This window comes from Sus scrofa, chromosome 3, assembly GCF_054392235.1.
Source record: "Sus scrofa isolate SSC_HxYL_T2T_F1_AM1 chromosome 3, Sscrofa_HxYL_maternal_Yorkshire_Landrace_v2.0, whole genome shotgun sequence".
NCBI lineage: Eukaryota > Metazoa > Chordata > Mammalia > Artiodactyla > Suidae > Sus > Sus scrofa.
Window position 1 is genome coordinate 48019118 of NC_139385.1, and position 26739 is coordinate 48045856.

The 26739-nt window shown below is 51.1% G+C and overlaps 1 pseudogene; it reads right to left on the minus strand.

The window, feature by feature from the left end:
- Positions 1-3035: 3035 nt before the first annotated feature.
- On the minus strand, positions 3036-26098 carry LOC106504184 (serine/threonine-protein phosphatase 4 regulatory subunit 1-like; annotated as a pseudogene).
- Between the last annotated feature and the right edge of the window lie 641 nt (positions 26099-26739).

Sequence of the window (26739 nt, forward strand, 5' to 3'; positions counted from 1 at the left end):
GCTGACAGGGGAGCCCTCCCTCCAGACACTCCCAGAAGCTCACCCCAATATCCTCTGCAGCCCGGGGCCGAAGTAGGGGGTCTTGGAGCCCTGGAATCTGAAGGACCCCTCTACCAGGGAGACCCCGGGTGATAGGTAAGCTGAGTCCTGGGCCCTCCCGGGTAGGGCGCCTCCTAGCCCCGGGGGATTGGGGTGGTGGATGGCGACACTGGCTCCCTCCTCCCCTCAGCCCGCAGGCCCAGTCCCTGGCTTGTTTGAAATTCCCTAGGTTGGAATCTGTTCCTGGAGGTGCCCCAAAGCTGTGGCCTCCAGAGCTTCTGGGGAGTATAATGGGCATGAAAACGCTCTCGCAGGGCAGCCCGGTTGGGGAGAAACACCAGCCAAAGCCCATTAATAGGGCAAGCGGGTGCCCCGGGTGCAGCCGAGGGTGGAAGGGAGGGAAAGTGTCGCGAGACCTCGCTCTCCCTGCAGCGTCCCCAGGGGAGCCCAGGAGGAGGTGGCCCTCATGTCAGCGCCCTCACGGCCCTGGCCCCCACATTCGGGGCCTTTGGGGGACAGATACCTGAGCACTCCCACTACCTGCCTGCACCTGCTGCAGCTAGGGCTGCCCTGTCTTCTTCTCCGCCCAGTCCCTACCCCTCCCAGCAGGCCTCCTGGGGATGCGGGTGTCCATGGCAGGAGCAGGGGTCTGGAATGGGAGAAGGAAACTCCCACCGAGGTGGAGAGCCCCTGCCAGCCTGGGGCGTGAGCGGTGTTCACATGGCTTAATTCAGGAAGAGTCTGTGAGCGGGCTTGGGGGGTGGTCGCTGCCCCTGGGGTGAGTGGAGGGAGCACTTAGAAGCCCAGCACAAGCCCTGTGGACAGCACGGCCCTTGTGGGCCCGGACCGTGTGCTCTTGTCCTCCCCCCACCCCCGCCCCATGTCCCCACACTACCTGACAGTCATGACTTGTGATACTGGCTGCGGATGTCCGGTCAGGAGGGGCCCAGCATCCATGACCCTCTGACCCACACTCCTGGTGTGGACGTCTGGATATGCAAGCTGCCCCGGGAACTCTTCCCACATGGACACCTCACATCTCTGGTTCTTCCGACGACGGCCTGGACCCCACGTGTTCTGGGCAGGAAAGGGGTCTGTCCCGCCCGCCTCCTCGCGGCCCATGGGGGCTGCTGGGCCTTGAGGTCTGGACACTTCCAGGTGTGGGATGAACTGGCACTGCCCAGTGGAGCCTCCCTTTCCAAGGAAATAGGGGGACCCCCCCACCCCAGAATGAGCCCATCCCCGGGCTCTGCTGTGAGTCTGCTCGGGTTGGCTTTCCTGACCCTGAAGTTCCTTCTGTGGGAAATGGGACCTGCAATCCCCTGAGGGTGGCATCCTGGGAGATTTCCACCAGGCCCTTTCTCCCCCGATATGAGCAAATTCCTAGTCAGTCCGTGCTTCCGTCACCCCAAGAGCAGACTGAGAAGCTGAGGCCCCAAGAAGCCAAGAAACACCCAGAAGCACAGATGTGGGATCTGCCCCCTCCACCCACCCAGGGTGACAGCCCACTCCCGGCAGGTTCCATGTCCCCCCCTCTGAGGGGACTGGCTCACACAGCCTCCTCTTGGGGGGACTCACTTTGCACACCTTCCCTCCACTGGGATTCGGATTACAATCCTGTTTTAGGGTCACCCAGGAAGCTTGTCGCCCTGAAGTGAGTTCAGCCTCATGTCACCAGGGCAGCTCTCCGGGGTCACACTCACCACCTACTCGTCCATTCCCAGCTCAGACCCAGAAAGACCTCCTCGGTCCCCAGCCCCATGCCTCTGCCTGGGAGCCCACTCCCCTCCCTCCTGTGACTCCTTCAGGGTCACCAAGAGCTGCCACCAACCCAGGGCAGACTGTTTGCTCTGTCCTGTGGAAGCCTCCATGGTGTCAGGAGGATGCAGCTAGGGGTACCCACGGGGCCCCCCTCGTGCCGCATGGCAGCCAGGACCTAATTACTGAACATGTCACTCTGGGTGAGCCTGGGTGGGGGTCCAAGGACCTGCAGCATCTGCTGGCTCACATCTCATCCCATCGCATCGCTGCCCAGGAGAGATGTGTGCTAAGCAGCCCTGTCTGTGCCTGCTGCAGAGAGAGGATGCTCATTCACATGCCCTGCCCAGTGCATGGGGCTCACGTGGGCAGGAACCCAGCAGCCCCCCAGGGCTCACAGGACACAGGGTCCTTCTGGGCAGGCACCGCGGCAGGGCTTGGCACAGGAACCATGCACAGAGCCCTCCCTGCTGACCACCCGCAGCCCACCTGATGCTCAGAGCGGACCCTGAGCCCCTCAGAGCTGAAGCTGAACTAACCAACAGCAGCTCCTGGGCAGGCCGGCAAGCCTGGGCTTCACTGTGTGCAGCCTCCCTCCACCAGGTGTTCCAGAGGCTTCCACTGCACGGGGGTACATGGCCATATTTCCACTCCCCACCCCTCCTCCCTGACTCCTGGCTCCCTCTCATGAGGAAAAGATTTCTTGAAATTGGCTTCCACTCATGGGCCAGTTAAAATGATTAGAAAACAAGCTAGCCCTGCGGCCCTGGGTCTCTCCTGACCCTTAGAAGCCACACCTGTTCCTTGGGCTTGGCTGGTGCAGCAAGGCCCACTTCCTGCCACCATGAGCCCCTGGTGGGTGAGGATTGGCTGACCTGGGCAGCCTGCCCCGTCAGGCTAGCCCTTCCCAGGTGTGCTGCATTGAGGTCTGTATAAACAGCCCCTCTAGACAAGCGCCTCTGCAGCTGTACCTGTGTCCTTGCTGCGTCGCCAGCCGCCACGGGGCTGGGCTGGTGGGAGGGAGCGAGAGAGGTCATCGCTTTATGGGTGGCCCGGTCTGATTGGGCTTCTGCTGGACCTTTTGCCAGCGTTGCTGGGTCTCCCACTGCAGAGGAAGAGGACGTGTCGCCTGTAGCTGCCGCTGAAATTTCTCCCCGGGGCAAGAGGTGAGCAAGTCAGAACAAAGGCAGTGGGGACCCAGAGAGGAGGGGTAACTCAGGCAGGCAAATGGAAAGCTTCTAGAAGTGATCCCCCGCCGCCTCCTCCCGGTCAGGACCGTCCCTCCTGGTGTGCAGACACCAACTGGGCCAGTGTGCTGTCACAGGCAGGGCGTCAAGCCCTTTCTTCAGGTGTTTGAAGTCTCTGCACACACGCAGGTGCTTTACCTGCGGAGGGTGGATGAGGCTCAGGACCAGCATCCGATAGCCTCTCCTCTGAGACGGCTCCGCATTGACGGTCCATCGGCTCCTCAGTGAGACGCTCCTTGTGGGGGCTGCCGGCTGCATGGGAGACGTCATCCCACCTCTAACCAACCTCTGGATTGTTCACCGGCCCAGGGAATGTCCTTGCTGGCTTTTCTCTGAGTAACTGGCGGCTTCTTCAATAGCCCAGCGTGCAGCCAGTGTGCAGCAGCGTTAAAGATCCCCCGGAGTTCCCGTCGTGGCATAGCAGCAGAAACGAATCCCACTACGAACCATGAGGTTGCAGGTTCAATCCCTGACCTTGCTCAGTGGGTTAAAGAGCCAGCGCTGCTGGCAGCTACAGCTCCCATTTGACCCCTAGCTTAGGAACCTCTATATGCCTCAGGTGCAGCCCTAAAAAGCAGAAAAAAAAAAAGTCCTCAGTCAGGGTTGAAATTCCCCCCATGTGCAGGTGTGAGAACCTGAGGGGCCGTGTGCAGCAGGCACCCTTAGGGATGGGCTTCAACTTGCCCCCTCAACATGCTGGTGTCCAGCCACTGCTTTGGGTTTTCTGGGCTGACTCTGAGGTCTCTGTAATCCAGCTTCTATCTGCCTTTAATGAGACCCACTGTGGAGTTCCCGTCATGGCTCAGTGGAAATGAACCTGACTAGCATTCATGAGAACGCAGGTTCGATGCTTGGCTTCACTCAGTGGGTTAAGGACCAGGCGTTGCTGTGAGCTGTGGTGTAGGTCACAGATGCGGCTCAAATCTGGCGTGGCTGTGGCTGTGGTGTAGGCCGGCAGCTGTAGCTCCGATGAGACCCCTAGCCTGGGAACCTCCACATGCCATGGGTGCGGCCCTAAAAAGCAGAAAAAAAAAAAAAAGTCACAGGCTTGCCAAGGCCAGTGCAGCCCCCAGGGCAGCTGATGGAGACAAGAAGAAGGAAGGCCTGAGACTTGCTGTGATGGCAGGTGTGTCTGGAAGACGTCTCCAGGGTACCTTCCGGGCCCACGGGCAGTTCCCAGGCCGCAAGGTCCAGGCTCAGGGATGGGGTTGATGAGGTGTATGGTGGAAGCCCCAGCAAGCACGCAGAAATTCAGGGCACCTGGGACTCTCTGGGCCAAGGTGCCTCCTGTCAGGCAGAGGACACGGGTGTCTCTCAGCATTGGATGTGGATTTGCAGCCTGGTCGGGTGTCACAGTGGTGAGAAAGCTTGACAGATCTGCTGGGGTCAGATGGCCACTTTTGTGTTGAGAGGGAGGAGTCTGGAGCCAGGAACCACCTCTTGTGAACCCTGCCGTAGTAATTTGGGTTTTCTATTTTTTTTTCACCTTGTGGTTCATGGACAGTGCTCTGTCAATGTCTACTGTACAGCGGGGTGACCCAGTCTTACGTATGTATATACATACCCTTCTTGTCACCTCATTCTCCATCACAAGTGACTAGATATGGTTCCCTATGCTATACAGGAGGCTTTCATGGCTTACTCACCCCAAATGCAATTGTTTGCATCTCTTAGCCCCAAACTCCCAGTCTCCCACACCTTTCACCTCCCCATGGGCAACCACAAGTCTGTTTGCAAATCCTTGAGTTTTTTCTTTTCTGTGGAAAGGTTCATTTGTACCTTATGCTCCATTCCAGATATAAGTGATATCTTATGGTATTTGTCTTTCTCTTTCTGACCGACTTCACTTAGTAGGAGACTTTCTGTTTGCATCCAAGTTGCTGCGAGTGGCATTATTTTGTTCTTTTTAATGGCTGAGTAGTATTCCATTGGGTGTATGTACCACGTCTTCTTAAACCACTCGTTCTCGGTGGACATTTAGGTTGTGTCTGTGTCTGTTGTGAATAGTGCTGCGATGAACATGGTGGTGCATGTAGCTGTTTGAGGGAAGGTTTTGTGCAGATACATGTCCAAGTGTAGGATTGCTTGGTCCTAGGCTCGTTAGATATTTAATTTCCTGAGGAACCTCCATACTGCTTTCTGTAGTGGTTGTGCCAATTTACATACCCATGCACACTGTGGGAGGGCACCATTTTCTCCATACCCTCTCCAGGATTTGCTGCTTGTAGACCTAAGGAGGCTGGCCATTCTGACAGGCGTGAGGTGGCAGCTCATACTCATTTTGATTTACATTTCTCTCATAATGAGAGATGGTGGTCATTTTTTCCTGGGCTTGTGCGCCAGCTGTATAACGTGTTTGGAGGAATATCTATTCAGGTCTTTGCCCATTTTTCACTTGGCTTGTTTTTTTGTGCTCTTGAGTTGTATCAGTTGTTAAACTGGTAAATTTGAAACCCAGCCTGACCTGGGGTTTGGGATCCGGGTCAAGTGCCTGCGGGTTGTGCGTGGAAGGTGGGTAAACGGTGATATTTTGGTGAGCAGCTGTGCTCATCCCTGGGCTTCTTCTCTCAGGAGGTCTCCTGAAAGTCTGTCCTTTTCTTGCCATGTGAGCCTCTTTCGTCCCCTCTATACACCTGGTATGAAGTCGTGATCTAAAGCCAGGCCTGCTATATTGATATAAAGAAAGCTCTCGTGGAGCTCCCGCCTGGCTCCCTGGGGAAAGGATCTGTTTTTGTTGCTGCGGTGGGTTTGGTCGCCTGTGTGGTTTGAATACCCATGATGGGCAGACAACTCACGCTTGCTTCAGGTGTGGTCCATAAGGTAAGCAAGAAGGAAAGAATGGGAGTTCCCGTCGTGGTGCAGTGGTTAACGAACCCCACTAGGAACCATGAGGTTGCGGGTTCGATCCCTGGCCTTGCTCAGTGGGTTTAGGATCTTGCGTTGCTGTGAGCTGTGGTGTAGGTTGCAGACGTGGCTCAGATCCGGCGTTGCTGGGGCTGTGGTGTAGGCTGGTGGCTACAGCTCCGATTCGACCCCTAGCCTGGGAACCTCCATATACCGTGAGAGCAGCCCCAGAAATGGAAAAAAGACCGAAAAAAAAAAGGGGGGGGAGGGGAGGAAAGAGAGAAACAAGAAGGAAAGGAAGCAAGACTTTATCGTACAAATGAAGGAGTAAAACCTGGAAAGTTAAGCGTATAAATCAAGAGTTACATAGACACACGCCTATATCCACAAATGCCTCAGTGAATGCATGTGTCCCTAATGGAACAAGGCTGTCACGACATGATGGCTCGGAAGCTAAGTGTTTGATCAGGGGCGCATGGGGTCAGTTGGCTTCAATGCCCTGAAAGCCTTGGAGAGAGAAACAGCCCATTTGGAAGGGCACTACTTGGTATTTAAAGAAAATGGAGGAAGGCAATCCAACCAGCATATTACTGCTCATGGCCAGTGCAGCCCCGGGGGAAAATCTGAGAGTTGCTGTTAGAACAGGTGTCCACACGAGGGCGCCAGCGTCCCCTCCGGCCCCAGGTGCCGCCCCACGTCTGCACGTCGAGGCTCAGAGTCAGGGACGATGGTGCGCTGGCAGAACCCACAGCAAGCACCCGGAGGTCTGGGGTTGTTTGGGGGCACCTGGGACTCTCTGCTTCAAGATGTCTCATGACAGGCAGCGGACACAGGTGTCCCTTCAGCATTTCATGTGTATTGGCAGCCTGGGCAGGTGGCAGTGTGTTGCGAATGCTGGAGGGATTCATTGGGTTTCAGGATGCCTCTGTGTGGAATTGTGAGCTGGCCATTTCCAAGCCCCTGATGTCGGGGGTTTAGGTATCAGGATAGAGGCCGATGCTGATGAATGGATGGTGGACTCTGGCGGCATTTTGTGTGCCAACCCCTGTGTTTTTTCACTCAGAGGCCTGGTGAAAGTTCCTTCTTGTCTTGCCATATCAGCCTCTTTTGAGTAGGGCGCCCGGGTATGGAGGCCTGACCAAAACCAAGTCTGATGAGTTAAGCAGTGTTGATTGATATCAAGAAAGCTCTCAGGGAGTTCCCTTGGATCTGCCTGGCATAAGAGTCTGCCTCTGTCACTGCTGTGGCTGTGGCAAGAGCAAGCTGCATTGGGAGATCCAAACCTGGCCAGACACCTTCCCAAAGTTACAGGGGCCACCCCCAAAAATGAATAAATGAAAATACATATTTAAAAGAACGAGATCCATTGATTAAAGTCCATAATTACATATATCCATTGCTATAGACGCTAAGTGAGTTGCAAGACAAAGCATTAAAAAAGGATCTGCTGACATTATCCTTGTGGTGGCAGAAGGTTTTAAGGATGAGCCTGGGTGAGTAACAGCTGTGGCCTGGATTCCAGACCTGGTTAGACAATATCTGCCTGCCACAAGTGGGTCCAGAAAAATAAATACATGAAGATGTAAATAAATAAATCAGTACACCAGAGATAATTACTTCTGGGTGGGTGTCACATTGGCAAGAAATTTTGACATGTTCGATGGGGTCAGATTGCCTGTTGTTTTTTCTCAGGAGGCAGGAGTCTGGACCTGGTAATTTTGTGGGTTCTTTAAAAGGATTTTTTCCCCCCGTATAACTGATTTATAGTGCTCTGCCTGTCAAGTAGTTTTTTACAGCAACGTGATCCAGGCATACAGGTACATCCATATTCTTTTCCCAACATTATCTTCCATCGTGTTCCATCACAAGTGACTGGATATAGTTCCCTGCGCTATGCAGCAGGATCTTGTGGCTTACCCACCCCAAGTGCAAGAGTCTGAATCTATTAACACCAGACTCCCAGTCCTTCACACACGGACCCCTCGCCTTTGGCAAGCAGAAATCTGTTTGCCGGTCCTTGAGTTTCTTTTCTGGGGAAAGGTTCATTTGTGCCATATGTTAGATTCCAGAGAGAGGTGATATCTTAGGGTATTTGCCTTTATCTTTCAGACTTACTTCCTTGGTATGAGGGTTTCTAGTTCCGTCAATGTGGCTGCAAATGGCATTTTTGTTCTTTTCTGAGGCTGAGTAGTATTCCATTGGGTATATGTACAACAGTTTCTGAATCCATTCATCCGTCAAAGCACATTCAGTCTGTTTCCACGTCTAGGCTGTTGGGAAGCGTGCTGCGCTGAACACAGGGGGTCATGTACCTTTTTCAAGGAACATTTGTCCTGACATATGCCCAGTGGTGGGATTCCTGGGTCATAGGTTCCATCAATATTGATTTTTCTGAGTTAACCTCCAGAGTGGTTGTACCAATTTACACACCCATCTACACTGTAGGAGGGTACCCTTTTCTCCACACCCTCTCCAGTATTCGTTACTTGTAGACTTACTAATGATGGCCATTCTGAGAGGTGGGCGGCAGTACCTCCTAGTAGTGTTGATTTGCATTTCTTTCCTAATGAGTGATGACTATCATTTTTTCCTGTGCTTGTTGGCCACCTGTCTATCATGTTTGGAGAAATATCTAGTTATGTCTTTTGCCCATTTTTCATTTGGGTGTTTAGGGTTTATTGGCTGTTGAGCGGTATCAGTTGTTGAGTTGATAATTTTGAAACCCCAGCCTGACCTGGGGTTTGGGATCCAGATTAAGTGCCTGCAGGTTTTGCATTGAGAGGTCGTAAAATGGTGATATTTTGGTGAACAGCAGTGCTCATCCCTGGGCTTCTTCTCTCAGGAGGTCTCCTGAGACTCTGTCCTTTTCCTGCCATGTGACTCTCTTTTATTCTTTCTGGACACCTGGTACTAAGACCTGACCAAAAGCCCAGTCTAGTGAATTAAGGACAGTAGAGGGATATAAAGAAAGCTCTCTGAGATATTCCTCCTTGCTCCCTGGATTAAGGATCTGTCTTTGACGCTGCAGTGTGTTTAGAAAGCTCTGTGGATTGAAAACCATTGATAGGCAGACAACTCATGCGCACTTCATCTGGGGTCAATATAGTGAGAAAGAATGAGGGAAAGAGAAAATGGAAAAAAAAAAGAAAACAATCAAGACTTTATTCTATGAATGAATGGATAACAGTTGCTAAGTTCAGAAAAATCCATAGTTACACACACCCACACACCCCTACATACATAAATACGTAAGTGCATCCCTCTCTAAATAAGGGAACAAGGCTGCCATGACAGGATGGCTCAGAAGGGGAGGGTTTGATCAGAGTGGTGTGGGGTTGGTTGGCTTCAGTTCTCTGAACGCCTTGGAGAGAGAATCAGCCCACTTCGTAGGGCCCTTTTTGGTGCTTAAAGACAGTCGAGGAAGAAGGGCAACCAGTATATTTCCCAGGGGCCAGTGGAGCCCTGGGGCTGCTGAACCAGAGAGAGAAGGGAAACCCGACAGTTGCTGTTAGAGCAGATGTCCACCAGACGGCGCCAGAGGACCTTCCGGACCCTGGTGTGTCTCTGAGGCTGCAGGTGCAGGCTGAGAGGTGCGGTTGATGGCGTGTTGGGTGGAACCCACAGCAAGCACCCAGGGGTTTTGGGTTGTTTTCTGGGCACCTGGGACTCTCTGCTCCAAAGCAGAGCGTGGCTGTGTGTGGCCTTGGGGGTCTTGGGGTCTGGGGGCTGCCGGTTGGGCTCCATCAGGGAGAAGCTGTGTTGGGCTGCGGCTCCCAGAGGAGGACACAGGTGTCCCTTCAGCACTTGATGTAGATTGGCAGCCTGGTCAGGTGGCAGTGTGTTTAGAAGGCTGGAGGGATCCCCTGGGTTTTGGAATGCCTTGGGTTCCTCCAGAGGCAGGAGCTGACACCCACACAGCATCTGCGTTGAATTGTGACATGGCAAATTTCAAGCCCTTGAGTGTTGGGGGTTTAGATATTTGGAGAGAGGCTGGTGCTGATAATGGATTCGGACTTTGGTGGCATTTTGCTGGGCAGCTGTGCTAATCTCTGTGATTTTTTTTTTTCTTTCTGAATAGACCTAGCAACACTTTCTTCTTGCCTTTCCAGGTGAGCCTCTCTTTTCAGTATGGCACCAGGGTACTGAGGTCTGAACCAAACCAGGTCTGATGAATTAAGGAGTGCTGATTGATATCATCAAGAAAGCTCTCAGGGAGTTCCCCGTTGTTGCCTAGCTTAAGAGCCTGTCTCTGTCAATGCAGTGGCTGTGGTAAGAGCTGCACAGGGAGACTAACGCCTGGCCAGACCACAACCCAGTGTCACAGTTAGCACCCAAATAAATGCATAAATAAGAATAGATATTTAAGAATTCCTACCATGGTGCAGCAGAAACAAATCTGACTAGGAACCATGAGTTGCGGGTTCAATCCCTGGCCTTGGTCAGTGGCTTAAGGGTCCGGTGTTGCCATGAGCTGTGGTGTAGGTCACAGATGTGGCTCGGATCTTGTGATGCTGTGGCTGTGGCTTAGGCTGGCATCTGTAGCTCCTATTTGACCCCTAGCCTGAGAACCTCCATATGCTGCAGATGCAGCCCTAAAAAGCAAAAACAAAGACAAAAACCAAAGAAGAATACATATTTAAAAGAATGAAATCAATTGATCAAGAAGTTAATGAATACATATATACATTCTTACAGGGTAGCTAAGTGAATTGTTATATAAAGGAATAATAAAGGATCTCCTGACACTACCCTTGTGGTGGCACGGTGTTTTATGTACGAGCCTGGGGTAGTAGCAGCAGTGGCATGGATTCAATTACTGGCCCCATAGTATCTACATGCTATAAACAGGTCCAGAGAAATAAATAAGGAAGGAAATAAAGATGTTAATATATAAAAATATTCATGCCCCAGAGATACTTAGTGCTGGTTGAATGTAACATTGCTAAGAAATCTTGACAGGTTCAGTGGAGTCAGACTGCCTTTTTTTTTTTTTTTTTTTTTTTCTCGAGAGGCAGGTGTCTGGACCCAGGCACCTTCTCAGGTGAACGCTGAGCTGGTAATTTTTTAAATCATTTTTTACTTCAATTAAAGCTGATTTATAGTGCCCTGTCTACTACTTTTTAACAGTAAAATGATCCATTCTTACAGGTGTATATATATATATGCTTTTTCTCACATTATCCTCCATCTCGTTTCAGAAAAAGTGACTAGAAATATTTCCCAGTGCCATATAGCGTGAGCGCGTTGCTTACCCACAAAAAGTGCAAGAGTTTGCATCTATTACCTACAAAGTGCCAGTTTTTCCTAAAACCTCCCTCCCCAATCTGGCAACAACACAAATCTGTTTTCCGGTCCATGAGTTTCTTTTCTCTAGAGGGTTCTTTTGTGCCTTTCCTTTCATAGCAGATAGAAGGGGTGTCCTAGGGTATTTGTCTGTCTTTTTCAGATGTACTTCACTTAGTATGAGAGATTCTAGTTCCATCAATTTGGCTGCGGTTTGCATTTTTGGTTCTTTTTGATGGCTGAGTAGTATTGAAATACGTGTATCTACAACATATTCCTAACCCATTCATCTGTTGAAGGACATTGATTTTGTTTCCATGTCTTGCTATTGTGAATAGTGCTGCATGAACGTAACGGGGCATTTAAATTTTTTAAAAGAACTTTTTCGGGATAAATGCCCAAGAATGGGACCGCTAGGTCATATGATGGTTGTATATTTATTTATCAGAGTTAGTTGGATTCTGTTGTCCATTGTCACTGTACCCATCCACATAGCCACCCCCACTGTAAGACTGCACCTGCTTCTCTACACTCTCTCCAGGATTTGTTTGCAGACTTACTCAGGATGGCCATGGGGACAGGTGTGGGTTGGTACCTCAGACTGGTGTGGATTTTCATTTCTTTCCTTGTTTTTTTTTTTTTTTTGTCTTTTTGCTATTTCTTTGGGCCGCTTCTACAGCATATGGAGGTTCCCAGGCTAGGAGTTGAATCGGAGCTGTAGCCACTGGCCTACTCCAGGGCCACAGCCACGCGGGATCCGAGCCGCGTCTGCGACCTACACCACAGCTCACGGCAACGCCGGATCGTTAACCCACTGAGCGAGGGCAGGGACCGAACCCGCAACCTCATGGTTCCTAGTCGGATTCGTTAACCACTGCGCCACGACGGGAACACCTGCATTTCTCTCCTTGTAAGTGATGTTGATCATTTTATTCTGGCGATAGTTGCTCTCTGCATATCTGGTTTAGGAAAATGTCTATTCAGGTCTTTTGCCCAGTTTTCAATTTGGTTGTTGGTTTTGGTTTGCTGTTGGGTTGTATTGGTTGTTGAGACGGTCATTTTTTTTTTTTTTTGATTTTCATAATACATTTTCTTTGGACGGGAGAACTTGTGCACAGTGGCTGAACAGCTTTATTAAATACTGCGGCCCTACCCAGAGGGCCTGGTATGTACATCATGGGAGATGAAGTTGCATTTCCGAGCCAATCATGATTAAGTAGAAAATGCCTGCCATACGTAATTTACACGTAAGCATAAATTACCTTTGGGTCATGACCAGCATGACAAAGAATCGGGACATGGAGACTCAGCAAATACTTAACATCTCTGTCATGAGCCATCTGAAGAGCTGCGATGGTCTATTCCACAGCCTCCTGTGGAATAGAGGTGAGAAAATACTCTTTTTCTAGTAGAGTCTGTCTTAAGGTTTTTGCAAGCAGCACGCATCCATTTGGCATCCTGCCATCGGCCAAGGTAAGCGGGTGTGGCATCAGAGGCAGAGCACACTGGTCTCTGGCAAGGCAGTCATCTTCAGTGACAGCCTGGCAGATGAAGACCAGCGCCTGGCGCCCTGACCAGCATGGGCAGCGGCTAAAGATGTCCACCAGCTCACGACGAGGCCCACTCTGAGGGGGGGCGGTGTGGCGTGGTGATGCTTGTGCACCATCTCGCTGACCAGCTTGCAGGAAATCCAGCTGATGCAAGATGCTTTATGTGCACACAGGCTCAGGACAGTGGAGCACAAGCAGCCATAGACACCTCTGGGGCTGTACAGTTCTAGGAGTAAACCAGCCGTTCAGCCAGCTCAGCTCAAAACCACCAATTTTGACGGCTATATGTCACCCCAAACTCCTGATACTGATATTGTCTTCTTTTGTCAATAGGAAGAAGCTTCAGAAAACCATGCAAGTGTTTAAGGACGCCTATCCTCACCTCATTGAGGTCTTTTAAAAATCCATTAAATAGGAGTTCCCGTCATGGCGCAGTGGTTAAGGAATCCGACTAGGAACCATGAGGTTGCGGGTTCGGTCCCTGCCCTTTCTCAGTGGGTTAAGGATCCGGCATTGCCGTGAGCTGTGGTGTAGGTTGCAGACTCGGCTCGGATCCCGCGTTGCTGTGGCTCTGGCGTAGGCCAGTGGCTACAGCTCCGATTCGACCCCTAGCCTGGGACCCTCCATATGCCGTGGGAGCGGCCCGAAGAAATAGCAAAAAAAGAAAAAAAAATCCATTAAATACTGGAGCCAGGTCTGCAGCTGTCAACTGAAGTCCAAGGATGGCAGTGAACTCGTGGATAGAGAAGGCCTGTGTTCTCCAAACATGGCTCTGCAGGTCGGCGGCCAGGGCCCCGTAGGTCTCCCCGAGGCAGTGCCAGCTCTGCTGGCCCAGCGTCAGTGCCACAGCCAGGAGGCCACAGGCGCAGCGCTTGGCCATCTCCGTGTCCACCGTCTGCACCTGGGAGGGTTGGTCACTGACAAATACTGACCCAGCAGGGTCTGGGACACCGTGTCCTGCACCTTAGACCAACTTTCCTCATCAGAGCAAGAGTGGCTGCTCGTGCTCAAGTCTGAATCGTCATGAATGCAGCACAGGGCGGAGCCCAGGCTCTCCACAGCCTTCCTGATGAGTGGCCTGGGGGCGTCGTGGCCCCGTCCACAGCCGGTTCCTCCTGAGGGCTCTTCTGGTGGCCTCGCAGGCCTCATCAGGGGCATCCGGGCTGGAAGCAGGCAGGGCAGTGGCCCGCGTATCCACCTGTGCCTTCGGGTCAGGGTCATTGCTGTCCGCCTCAGGGTTTTCTATGAGCTCCTCAAGCTCCTTCCTGACAGCCAAGGTGATGGTGGTGGAACCAGGGGCAGGGACTTCAGGCAGCTCTTTGGCTGCCTCGGGGCTGGGCGTGTTCCTGGTGCCCTGCTCCAGCTCCATGTCCAGAGGGATGTCGGGGATCGGAGTCCTCCAGAAGTGGAAGGAGTTGACAAAGTACTGGTCCGGGAGGGGCAGATCCTATGTGTTGGGGTCCCCCTCTGACCACCACGAGGACCTGCAGTTCTCAGGCTGCCCTTCCCTTGTTGCTGGCAGCCTCTGGATGGGCTTCTGAGGATAAGGCAGAGAGTGGGGCACGCATTTCCCCGGGGGGCTGCCTAGCACACAGCGTGGCCCCTCCTGTCATCATGCCCTCCAGGGCCACGCTGGTGCTGTTAACAGCCAGCACTGCAGGAGCTTCCTCTGGCCTGAGCTCAGCATTCTCCAGGGTCTCTTGGTCTCTGATTCTATTTTTGTCTTCTCCTGATGGATCTTCAGAACTTTTGCTTTCTTCTTTAAAATACTGGCCAGAGCTAGATGGATTAGCAACAGGAGATGTGAAAGGTCCCAGAGACTGAAAAGCTGCTTGGCAGACCCAACGTGAAGGCTCACGGATTGAATTAATAAGTAGGGCTGACAGTTTAGTCTGTCGAATTTTGGGACATGTCGCACAGGGAACCATCAGGAAGCACCCAGCACCAGCCTTGCAGATGCCCTGCACACTGGCAGAGCAAAGCTGGAAAAACCTGGGCAGAAGCATGTCCTCAGGAGCGTGCTGCCAACTACACTGCAAATATCTCCAAAGTTGGAAGCAAAGACCTTTTGAACGTGGACCATCCTGCTGGCAAAGCACATCTCACAAAACTGGGGCAAGACAAGACCTTTTGCGATGCCCTTCCTGGCCGTGGGAGCCATTTGGCACGTGCGGGCCCCAGCTTCCATCTTCCCATCGTTGCTGTCTGGGACGGTCAGTTCAGCGAGGACGGGGCCCCACCTTGGTCTCCACGTTGAACTGCTCGATTAACTCCTGCTCCAGCAGAGCGGGAAGTCTACCTGACTCATTTTTCTTACTTCATCATTCTGATCGGCCAGATACCGCACCACCAGGGGCAGCCAGGCTTTGGAAAACACGTACGAGATGAAAGGTCGGTTTTCTTGACAACACAGGGCAGTATGCGGCAACTGCTCCCTCATCTCTGCTTGCACATTGGGCTCTGAGTCATCAGCTGATTCTTTCCAAAACAGCCACACAATCTCTCTCATTATTGCGGAGTTCCTTCGGGGTACCCAGCAGACCCTGGGCCACCCTTTGTCTGTTGTGTACATTCTCAGTTGGAGCATAATTGTCTAATCACCCCAGTGGCATCAGTATTTCATCTTGGGAGACAAGGTCCAGGTATCCATCTGCGTGAACCTGCAGGTCCTCCTGGAGGAGCAACAGGTCTGCCGTCTTGCAGCGGCCGCCCCTCCGCCACCACCCAGTGACTGGGGCCTCAGCGCAGCACACACAGTGACCAGTGGACTTGAGGGTCTCTTTCTGTCCCTGCTGTGGCTGTAGTAGGACCTGTGATGGGAGCTCAAACCCTGGCCAGACAACATCCGAATGTCACAGGTTGCACCCAAATAAATAAATAAATAATAATAGATATTCAAAAGAATGGGCTCAGTTGATAAAGAAGTCAGTAAACACACACACTCACACACACGTATACACACACACACACGTATACACACACTCATTATATTCCTACAGAGTAGTTAAGTGAATTGATGGATACGGCAATAATAAAGGATCTCGTGATGCTTTTCCTCTGGTGGCGGAGGGTTTTAAGGACGAGCCTAGGGTTGTACAGCAGTGGCGTGGATTCATTTGCTGGCCTGACAGTGTCTTCACACCAAAAATAGGTGCAGAAAATAGGTAAGTAAATAAATGAAAATGTCGATGTAGAAATAAACTCATACAAACTAGGCGATGACTTCTGGTCACAAGTAACATCACTAAGAAAGCTTGAGAGGCTCAGCCGAGTCAGGTCGCCCGATTTGTTCTAGAGAAGCAGGAGTCTGGACCTAGACACCTTCTCTGGTGAACACTGAGCCAGTAATTTTGGTTAGTTTTTAAAATCATTTTTTATTCCCATTCTAGCTGATATATAGTGCTCAATTTCTCTTAAATAGCAAAGTGATCCAGTCCTACATGCATATACATGATTTTTTTTCTTTCATTCTACTCCACCTTGTTCCAAAAAAATGTGACTATATAGTTCCCTGTGCTAAACAGCAGGATCTCATTGATGACACACTCCCAAGTACAGAAGATTGGATATTTGACCCCCCAAATCCCAGTCCTTCTGACACCCGCCCCTAGTTTGGCAACCACAAGTCAGATTTCCAGTCAATGATTTTCTTCTCTGTAGAAAGCTTCAGTTGTGCCATTTGTTACATTAAAGATAGAAGGGGTATCCTCTGGTATTTCTCTCTCTCTTTTGGACAAATTTCACTTAGTATGGGAGTTTCTCATTAAATCTATTGGGCTCTGAATGACATTTTCGTTCTTTTTTATGGCTGCGCAGTATTCCATTGTTTGTATGTAAAACATCTTCCTAATCCATTGATCTGTCAATGGCCACTGAGTTTGATTCCATGTCTTGCTATTTTGAATAGTGCTGGAATGAACACAGCTCAATTGATGAAGTCAATTAGTAGGTATATATATTCCTACAGAGCAGCTAAGGTAATTGATGGATACGGCAATGATAAAGGATCTCCTGACAATATTCCTCTGGTGGCGGAGGGTTTTATATATGAGCCTAGGGTTATACAGTCATGGTGTGGATTCAATTCCTGGCCTGACAGTATCTGCAGGCCGCAAAAATTGCAGAAAAATAGGTAAGCAAAAAAAAAAAAAAAATATATATGTTAACATAGAAATTCATACACACTAGGTAATGACTTTTGCTCTTAAGTTATATTTCTGAGAAATCTTGACAGGTTCCAAGGAGTAAGTTTGCTTGTTTTTTTTTTTTTTTTTTTTTTTTTTTTTTTGTCTTTTTGCCATTATCTTGGGCTGCTCTCGTGGCATATGGAGGTTCCCAGACTAGGGTCAAATTGGAGCTGTAGCCGCGGGCCTACGCCAGAGCCACAGCAACGCAGGATCTGAGCCACATCTGCGGCCTACACCGCAGCTCACGGCAACATCGGATCCTTGACCCACTGAGCAAGGCCAGGGATCGAACCCGCAACCAACCTCATGGTTCCCAGTCAGATTCGTTAACCACTGAGCCACGACGGGAACTCCTTGCTTGTTTTTAGTCTGGACTCAGACACCTTCTCTGGCGTATGCTCAGCCAGCAATTTTGGATTTTTTTTTTTTTTTGTCTTTTGTTTTTTTGTCTTTTTTTTGTTGTTGTTGTTGCTATTTCTTAGGCCGCTCCTTCGGCATATGGAGGTTCCCAGGCTAGGGGTTGAATCGGAGCTGTAGCCACCGGCCTACGCCAGAGCCACAGCAACGCGGGATCCGAGCCGAGTCTGCAACCTACACCACAGCTCACGGCAACGCCGGATCATTAACCCACTGAGCAAGGGCAGGGACCGAACCCGCAACCTCATGTTTCCTAGTCGGATTCCTTAACCACTGCGCCACGACGGGAACTCCAATTTTGGATTTTTTAAATCATTTTTTATTTCAATTTTAGCTGATTTATAGTGCTCAATTGCTCTTTGACAGCAACGTGAAGCTGACATCTATATGCAGAGTCTTTTTCTCACGTTATCCTCCACCTTGCTTTAAATAAGTGACTATGGAGTTCCCGTCGTGGCGCAGTGGTTAACGAATCCGACTAGGAACCATGAGGTTGCGGGTTTGATCCCTGCCCTTGCTCAGTGGGTCAAGGTTCTGGCGTTGCCCTGAGCTGTGGTGTAGGTCGCAGACGCGGCTCGGATCCTGCGTTGCTGTGGCTCTGGCGTAGGCCGGTGGCTACAGCTCCGATTCGACCCCTAGCCAGGGAACCTCCATATGCCGTGGGAGCGGCCCAAGAAATGGCAAAAAGACAAATAAATAAATAAATAAATAAATAAGTGACTAGATAACAGTTACCTGTGCCGCACAGCAGGATCTTATTTCTTACCCACCACAAGTGCGAGAGTTTGCGTTTCTTACCTGCCAAATTACAGGCATCCCACGCAGTCCCCTCCAGTCTGGTGACCAAAATCCTGTTTTCCAGTCCTTGAGTTTCTTCTCTGCAGAAGGCTTCATTTGGGCCATTTGTTAGATAGAAGTATTTGCCTTTCTCTGTCTAATTTATTTCACTTAGTATGGGTGATGCTAATTCCATCCATGTGACTGTGAATGGCATTTTTTGGTTCTTACTTTATGGCTGAGTTGTGTTCCATTTTGCATGTATAACGTCTACCCAATCCATTCATTTTTGATGGACATTTCATTTCCCTGTCTTGGCTCTTGTGAAGAGTGCTGAAATGAACATAGCAGGGCATTTAACATTTTATTTTATTTTATTTATACATTTTTTGTCTTTTCTAGGGCCTCATCTGTGGCACATGGAGGTTCCCAGGCTAGGGGTCCAAGGGAGCTGTGGCGCCAGCCTACACCACCGCCACAGCGACATCAGATCTGAGCAGAGCCTGCGACCTACACCACAGCTCACGGCAACACCAGATCCTTGACCCACTGAGCGAGGCCAGGGATCGAACCCACAACCTCATGGTCCCTCGTCAGATTTGTTAACCACGGAGCCACGACAGGAACTTCATCCTTTAAGATTTTAAAAAGCAAATGTTTCAGGATATATGCCCCAAAGAGAGATTGCTGGGTAATACTGTGAATCTTTATTTTGGGAACTTACCTCGACCCTGCTGTCTAGAGTGCTTGTACCAACATACACAGACACTCCCAGTGTAGGAGGGTACCCATGTCTCTACACCCTCTCCAGAATTTTTTTTTTTTGTCGTTTTGCCATTTCTTGGGCTGCTCCCATGGTATATGGAGGTTCCCAGGCTAGGAGTCGAATCGGAGCCGTAGCCACCAGCCTACGCCAGAGCCACAGCCACACGGGATCCGAGCCGCATCTGCAACCTACACCACAGCTCAAGGCAACGCCGGATCCTTAACCCACTGATTGAGGGCAGGGACCGAACTCACAACCCCATGGTTCCTAGTCGGATTCGTTAACCACTGCGCCACGACGGGAACTCCCTCTCCAGGATTTTTTGTCGATTTAGTAATAATTGCCATTCAGACAAGTGTGTGGTGGTACTTCAGAGTGGTTTTGATTCACATTTCTCCCCTAATGAGGGACGGTGATCTATTTCTCTGGCACTTCCCTCTGTACATCTGGCTTAGGGAAATGTCTCTTCAGGACTTTTGCCCATTTTTCAGTGGGGTTGTTGGTTTTGTTTTGCTGTTGGTGGTATCAGGTGCTAAGCTGGTAGTATTGAGACACAAGCCTGACCTGTCCTTGGGATCCGGATAAAGTGCCTGAGGGTTGTGCATGCAAGGTGGTAAAATGGTGGTATGTTGGTGAGCAGCTGCACTAATCCCTGTGTTTTTCTCTGAAGAGGCCTCCTCAAACGTCATCATTTTCTTTCCAAGTGAGTCTTTTGTTTTCTCTATACACCTGGAATGATGACCTGACCTAAAGCCAGGTCAGGAAAATTAAGGATGGTTGATTGACATAAAGAAAGCTCCCGGGAGTTCCTGTCGTGGCGCAGTGGTTAACGAATCCGACTAGGAACCATGAGGTTGCAGGTTCGATCCCTGCCCTCGATCAGTGGGTTAAGGATCCGGTGTTGCCTTGAGCTGTGGTGTAGGTTGCAGATGCGGCTCGGATCCCGCGTGGCTGTGGCTCTGGCGTAGGCTGGTGGCTACGGCTCCGATTCGACCTCTAGCCTGGGACCCTCCATATGCCGTGGGAGTGGCCCAAGAAATGGCAAAAAGAAAAAAAAAAGATTGAAAGAGAAAAAAGAAAGAGAAGTAGCAAGAATTTTTGGTATGAAGGTGTAACAGAAAATTAAGAAAAAATCAGTAGTCGCATATATACACACCTATTTTCACAAATGCATAAGTGCAGGAATATATAAAATTGAAGAATGCTTTCATGACATGATGGGTCGGGAGCTGGGGATTTGAATGCTGTGGCATGGGATACATTGGCCTCAGGGCTCTGAAAGCCTTTGAGAGAGAAATAGCCCGCTTGGGAGGGCACGTCTTGGTATTTCAAGAAAGTGGAGGAAGGAAATCGAACCATCATGTTACCCCCCAGACTATGCAGCCACGGTGCTGCTGACCCAGAGACAGGAGGACAACCCGACAGTCGCTGTTGGAGCAGATGTCCACAAGATGGCGCCAGAGGACCTTCTGGACCCAGGTGCAGCTGCAAGGCTGCAGGTGCAGACTCAGGGTTGGCGTCAATGGTGTGTTGGGTGGACCAAACAGCAAGCACCCAGTGGTTTGAGGTTGTTTTCTGGGCACCTGGGACTCTGCCCCTAGGCGCCTCATATCAGGTAGAGGACACAGATGTCCCTTCAGTGTTTGATTTAGACTGGCAGCCTGGTTGGGTGGCAGTCTTTAGAATTCTCGAGGGATCCCCTGGGTTTCAGAATGCCTTGGGTTCCTCCAGAGGCAGGAGCCGAGGCACATACCACATCATTGTTGTATCGTGAGATGGCCATTTTCAAGTCCCTCACTTTCTGGTGTGTAGGTCTTTGGAGATCCAGGCAGGTGCCGATGAATGAATGGGGGATTTGGGTGGCATTACAGTGTGCAGCTGTGTTAATCCCTGTGCTTTTTTTCGCTCAAGAGACCTAGTGGAACGTCCCTCTTTTGAGATGAGCCTCGCATTTTAGGGTGGCAGCAGGTTATGGAGGCCTGACAGAAATCAGGCCTGTGAAGTAAGCTGGGTTGATTGGTCTCATCAAGCAAGCTCTCAGGGAGTTGCCACATGGCTGCCAAGCTTAGGAGTCTCTCCTTGTCACTGCTGTGGCTGTGGCAAGAGCTGCATTGGGAGATCAAACTCTGGCCAGACACATCTCCATGTGGCAGCCCCCCCCCCACTGTATTGATTGATAAAAACAGAGGTTGAAAAGAATGAGCTTGGGCATTCCCGTCATGGCTCAGTGGTTAACGAATCCGACTAGGAACCATGAGGTTGCAGGTTCGAGCCCTGGCCTTGCTCAGTGGGTTAACGATCCGGCATGGCTGTGAGCTGTGGTGTAGGTCACAGATGTGGCTTGGATCCCACATTGCTGTGGCTCTGGTGTAGGCTGGTGACTACAGCTCTGATTCGACCCCTAGCCTGGGTACCTCCATATGCCTCGGGAGTGGCCCTTGAAAAGGCAAAAAGCCAAAAAGAAAAAAAAGAAAAAAAGAAAATGAAAAGGAAAAAGAAAAGAATGAACTTAATTGATAAAGGAGTAAGTCAACAACTCTCACTCTCTCTCTCTCACTATTTATATATATATCTTACATAAATATAGACATATAAACACACACACACACACTCTCTCTCTCTCTCTCCTCCAGAGTAGCTAAGGAAAGGGATAGATAAAGCAATCCTAAAGGCTCTCCTGACCCAATATCTGGGTGGCAGAGGGTTTGAAGGGCAAGCGGGTGGATGTCCAGCATTGCAGTGGGTGCATTTCCAGGGCAGAGTGTATCTGCCTGATGCACATGTGCAGGAAATGAAGTGAGTAAATAAATCACACATAAAAAAGTTTCTATTGTCATGCATTTGTCCACACCAGGTAATTAGGGCTGGTCTGAGGTCACCAGGCTAGGAAATCTGGATAGGATCCAGAGTCCTTGTGCCTGTCTCCTTTCCCCAGGGGCAGAGGTCTCGATCCTGGCACCTACTCTCGTGAATGCTGAGCTGCTGATTTTGTCGCATTTGTGTTTTTGTTTTTTTTATCATTACTTCTTTTTGATTGTCGCTGATATATGGGGCTCCATTTCACTTTTAACCACAAAGTCATCCCATTGCACATGCATATCCATATTGTTCTTCTCACATGACCCTCCACTGGGGTCCCCAAAGAGTGCCTAGTGTCGTTCCTTCTGCTAAACAGCAGGAGGTCTATGCTGACCCGCTCCAAGGGCAAGCACTTGGATCCAGTGCCCTCCCGATCCCAGGCCTTTGCCTCCCCCTCCCATCTGGCAACCAAAATTCTATATTGCAGTCCATGAGTTTCTTTCTTGTAGGAAGGGGCAAGATACCAGAGGGGAAGGCATTTCCCATGGTGTGTGTGTGTCTCTCTCAGACCTATTTTGTTGAGTACTAGAGTGTTTCTTTCCAACGGTGTGGCTGCCAAAGGCATCTTTCTTGCGTATTTCTGTGGCTGAGTCTGCTTCCATCGTGTATGTGGACATCCTCCTCCCAATCCAATCATCTGTCCGTGGACGTAGAATGGGTTTCCATGTCGTGCCATGGTGAAGGGTGCTGCATGAACACAGCGGGGCATTTACCTTTTGGAGGAGAACATTTTCGGGATGTGTGCCCAAGCATGGACATGCTGGGTCCTACGGTCAGCTAGGGCTCTTCTTCTGATGCCCTGGATCCTGTGGTCCATAGTGATTGTCCAAATGACCCTACACACCCACCCTGTAGGAGGGCACCTTCTTGTCCACACCCTGTCCAGGGTTTGTCATGTGAAGACGTCCTAAGGGTGGCCACGGGGAGGGGGCCGAGGAGGACCCTCGGCCTGGTTGTGATGTGCGATTCTCTGTGAAGGAGTGGTGGTCATTGTTCCGGGGCTTGATGCCCTCTGTCTGTCTGGTTTCGGGAAAGGTCTATGCAGGTCTCTTGCCCATTTTTCAATTGGGTTGTTGGTTTTGTGTTGCTTTGGCTTGGTTTCGGTGGTTGAGCTGTTAATTATGGAAGCTCAGCGGGACCTGGGTTTTGGGATGCACGTGAAGCACCTGGGGTTTGTGCATGGGAGGTGCCAAAACACTGATATTTGGGAGAACAGTGGTGCCAAGCGCTGGGCATTGCCTCTCAAGAGGGCTTATGAAACCCCATCTTTTTCTTTCCATGGAAGCCTCTTCTCTTCTGTCTAAGCACCTGGGGTGAACACGTGACCTAAACCAGGTCGGGCATATTCAGGCCGCTGTATTGATGCCCTCTGTATTGACTGATTAAAAGAAAGCACTCACGGAGACCCCATGTGGCCCCCTGGGTGAATGGTTTGGTTTTGTTTCTGTTTTGATTTTGGTAAACACTGTGCCTTGGCAAACCTCGATGTGGAGACCGTTCACGCTCGCTCCAGGTGGGTCAATACATTTTGAAAGAGAGAGGTCAGAGAGAACCCGAACCAAAAAAAAAAAAAAAAAAAAAAAAAAAAAAAAGAAGGAAAGAAACGAGGCCAGACTTTCCTGTTCTAAGGAAGGAATTATGGGGAAAATTAAGAAACCATCCATCGTTCGATCCCTACACACCTGTCATCATAAATACACAAGTGCAGGTCCATGCAAACATGGAAGAAGGCTGGCATGACCTGATGGGTTGGGAGAGGAGGGTTTCCACAGCGAGGCATGGCATAGGTTGGCCTCTGGGCTCTGAAAGCCTTGGAGAGAGATAGAGCACACATGGACGGGCACGTCTTAGTCTTTCAGGAAAGCGGGGGACGGAGACCTTACCCGCGTATGGGCCCAGGCAGTGCAGCCCCTGGACGGGCTGAGCCAGAGAGAGCAGGAAACCCTGAGAAGGGCTGTTCGAGCCGGTGTCCACACGAGGGCGCCAGAGTCCCTTCCGGCCCCAGGTGCTGCTCGGAGCCTATAACAGGTGGGCGCTCCAAGGCTCCGCGTTGGGGCTGATGGCGTCTTGAGCGGAACCCGCAGCAAGCACCCGAGCAGTTCCGGGTGTGTCCTGGGCACCAGGGACTCTCTCCTGCAAGATGCCTCAGTCGGGAGTTCCCGTCGTGGCGCAGTGGTTAACGAATCCGACTAGGAACCATGAGGTTGAGGGTTCGGTCCCTGCCCTTGCTCAGTGGGTTAACGATCCGGCGTTGCCGTGAGCTGTGGTGTAGGCTGCAGACGCGGCTCGGATCCCGCGTTGCTGTGGTTCTGGCGTAGGCCGGTGGCTACAGCTCCGATTCAACCCCTAGCCTGGGAACCTCCATATGCCGCGGGAGCGGCCCAAGAAATAGCAACAACAACAACAACAACAAAAAAAAAAAAAAAAAAAAAGACAAAAGACAAGGTGCCTCAGTCGGGCAGAGGGCACAGGTGTGTCCCTTCTGGATGTGGACGTGGATGGGCAGCCTGGTTGGGGGCGGCAGTGGGGTTCGAAGGCCTGAAGCACTCCCTGGGCTCCGGCGTGCCTTGGGGTCCTCTCGAGGCAGGCGCCCAGACACACACAGCCTCGGGATTGGACCGTGAGCTGGCCCTGGTCAAGCCCCTCCCCGTCAGGGGTTCAGGTAGGTGAGAAGGAGGGTGGCGCTGAGCAAGCGGTGGGGGGCTTGGGTGGCATGAGGGAGGGCGGCTGCGCCAATCCCTGTGCTTTGTGCGCTCAAGAGGCGGAGGGAGATGTCTTCGTGCCCTGGGAGAGGGGCCTCCCTTGTCAGCGGGGCGCCAGGCTATGGAGGCCTGACCCAAACCAGGTCTGAGGCGTTAAGGATGCTTGATTGGTCTCATCAGGCAAGCTCTCAGGGAGTTCCCAGGTGGCTGCCAGGCTTAAGAATCTCCTGGTCACTGCCGGGGCTGGGGCAAGAGCTGTGTTGGGCGATCCACCCCTGGCCAGACCACATCTCCATGGGGCAGGGGGCACCCACATCCATGGACAAGTAATAAGAGGAATTGAAATGAATGAGGTGAATGGATAAAGAAATGAAGCAATCTCTCTCTCTCTCTCTCTCATTCTCTCTCTATACATATATATATATACACATATAAATATATCTATTTATACATGCATGCACACACACACGAGACACACACACACAGACACACATAGTATGAAAGAAGAGCCAAGGAAAAGGATAGATAAATCCGTGGCAAAGTCTCTCCCGACCCAAGATCTCGGGTGGGAGTGGGTTGGAAGTGCCGGCCTGGGGATGTGCAGCCTGGGAGGCGATGCGGTTGCAGAGCAGAGTGGATCCGCATGGCACCCATGGGTGCAGGGTAATAATTCGGTAAGTAATCAATTAAAAAATCAGCATGTCTTCATACTCATAAAGTGCTCCACGCCAGGTCATTAGGTCGGGTCCGATGGGGCTAGGCTAGCAAATCTTGGCAGAATCCACGGGGTCCCTTAGCCTGTCTCTTTTCCTGAGGGGCCGCAGTCTCGACCCTGACACCTTCTCTGCCGAACGCTGGGACGCTCGTTTTCCGGGTTTCTTTTTTCTCAGGACGTATTTTACGTGGTCTCTGATAGATGGGGATCCATTGCATTTTCACAGCAAAGGGATCCCATCTTACCTGTCTGTCCGTCCTGTTTTTCTCACATGACCCCACCCCTTGGTTCCAAGAAGAGTGACTCGATAGCGTTCCTTGTGCTGACCAGCAGGATGTCTCTGCGACCCGCTGCAGGGGCAAGGGGTTGGGTCTCTGTCCTCCCCAGTCCCGGGCACGCCCGCCCCCGCCTCCCCATCTGGCAACCACCGTCTGTATGGCTGTCCGTCCGAGGGTTTCTTTCCTGGGGGAAGGTGCCTGGGTGTCCCTGGTCGGAGTCGAGAGGGAAGGGGTTTCCCAAGGTATGTGTGTCTCTCTCACGACCCCTTTCGTTTCGGGGGAGCAGGTTTCGTTCCAACCCTGTGGCTGCCACTGGCCCTTTGTGGGCATCCTTTGGTGGCTGAGTCCGCTTGCGTGGTGTCTGCGGACCTCTGCTTCCGAACGCAGTCATCCGTCCAGGGAGGTAGACTGTGTTTCCCCGTCTTGCTCTGGGGAAGAGGGGTGCCTGATCAGAGTGGGGCATTCGTCTTTTGGAAGAGACCATTTTCGGGATATGTGGCCAAGAGTGGGGGTGCAGAGTCCGATGGGCGTTCTTGGATTCTGTTTCGGATGCCCTGGATCCTGTGGTCGGTCGTGGTTGAACCAGGGGACGTACACTTCCACTCTGCAGGAGGGCACCGTCTCTTCCACAGCCTGCCCAGGGGTTGTCATCCGAAGGCGTCCTAAGGATGGCCATGGGGACAGGGCTGAGGAGGCCCCTCGACCGCGTTGCGATTGGGAATTCTCTAGCAATCAGCGATGGTCCTTTCCCTGGTGCTTTCTGTGTTTTATATATCTATTTTGTTGAAAGTTCTCTTGAGGTCTCCTTCCTATATTTTTCTTAGTGTTGCTGTATTTATATATATTTTTTCTTTGTTTCCTTGCTTGAGATACACTGGGGATTCCCAGCGGGACCCGGGTGTTGGGGTGCACATAGAGTGCCTGCATGTTGTGCATGCGAGTTTCAAAACGGTGATATTTAGAGAGCAGTGGTATCAATCGCTGTGCTTTTTTTTCTTTTTTCTTTTTTTTGTCTTTTTGCCATTTCTAGGGCCGCTCCCGAGGCATATGGAGGTTCCCAGGCTAGGGGTCGAATCGGAGCTGTAGCTGCCAGCCTACACCACAGCCACAGCCACGTGGGATTCGAGCCGCGTCTGCGACCCACACGGCAACGCCGGATTGTTAACCCACTGAGCAAGGGCAGGGACCGAACCCGAAACCTCATGGTTCCTAGTCGGATTCGTTAACCACTGCGCCACGACGGGAACTCCCCCCTGTGCATTTTTTGCCAGGTGGTCTCATGAAACTCCACCTTTTCCTTTCCATGGGAGTCTCTCC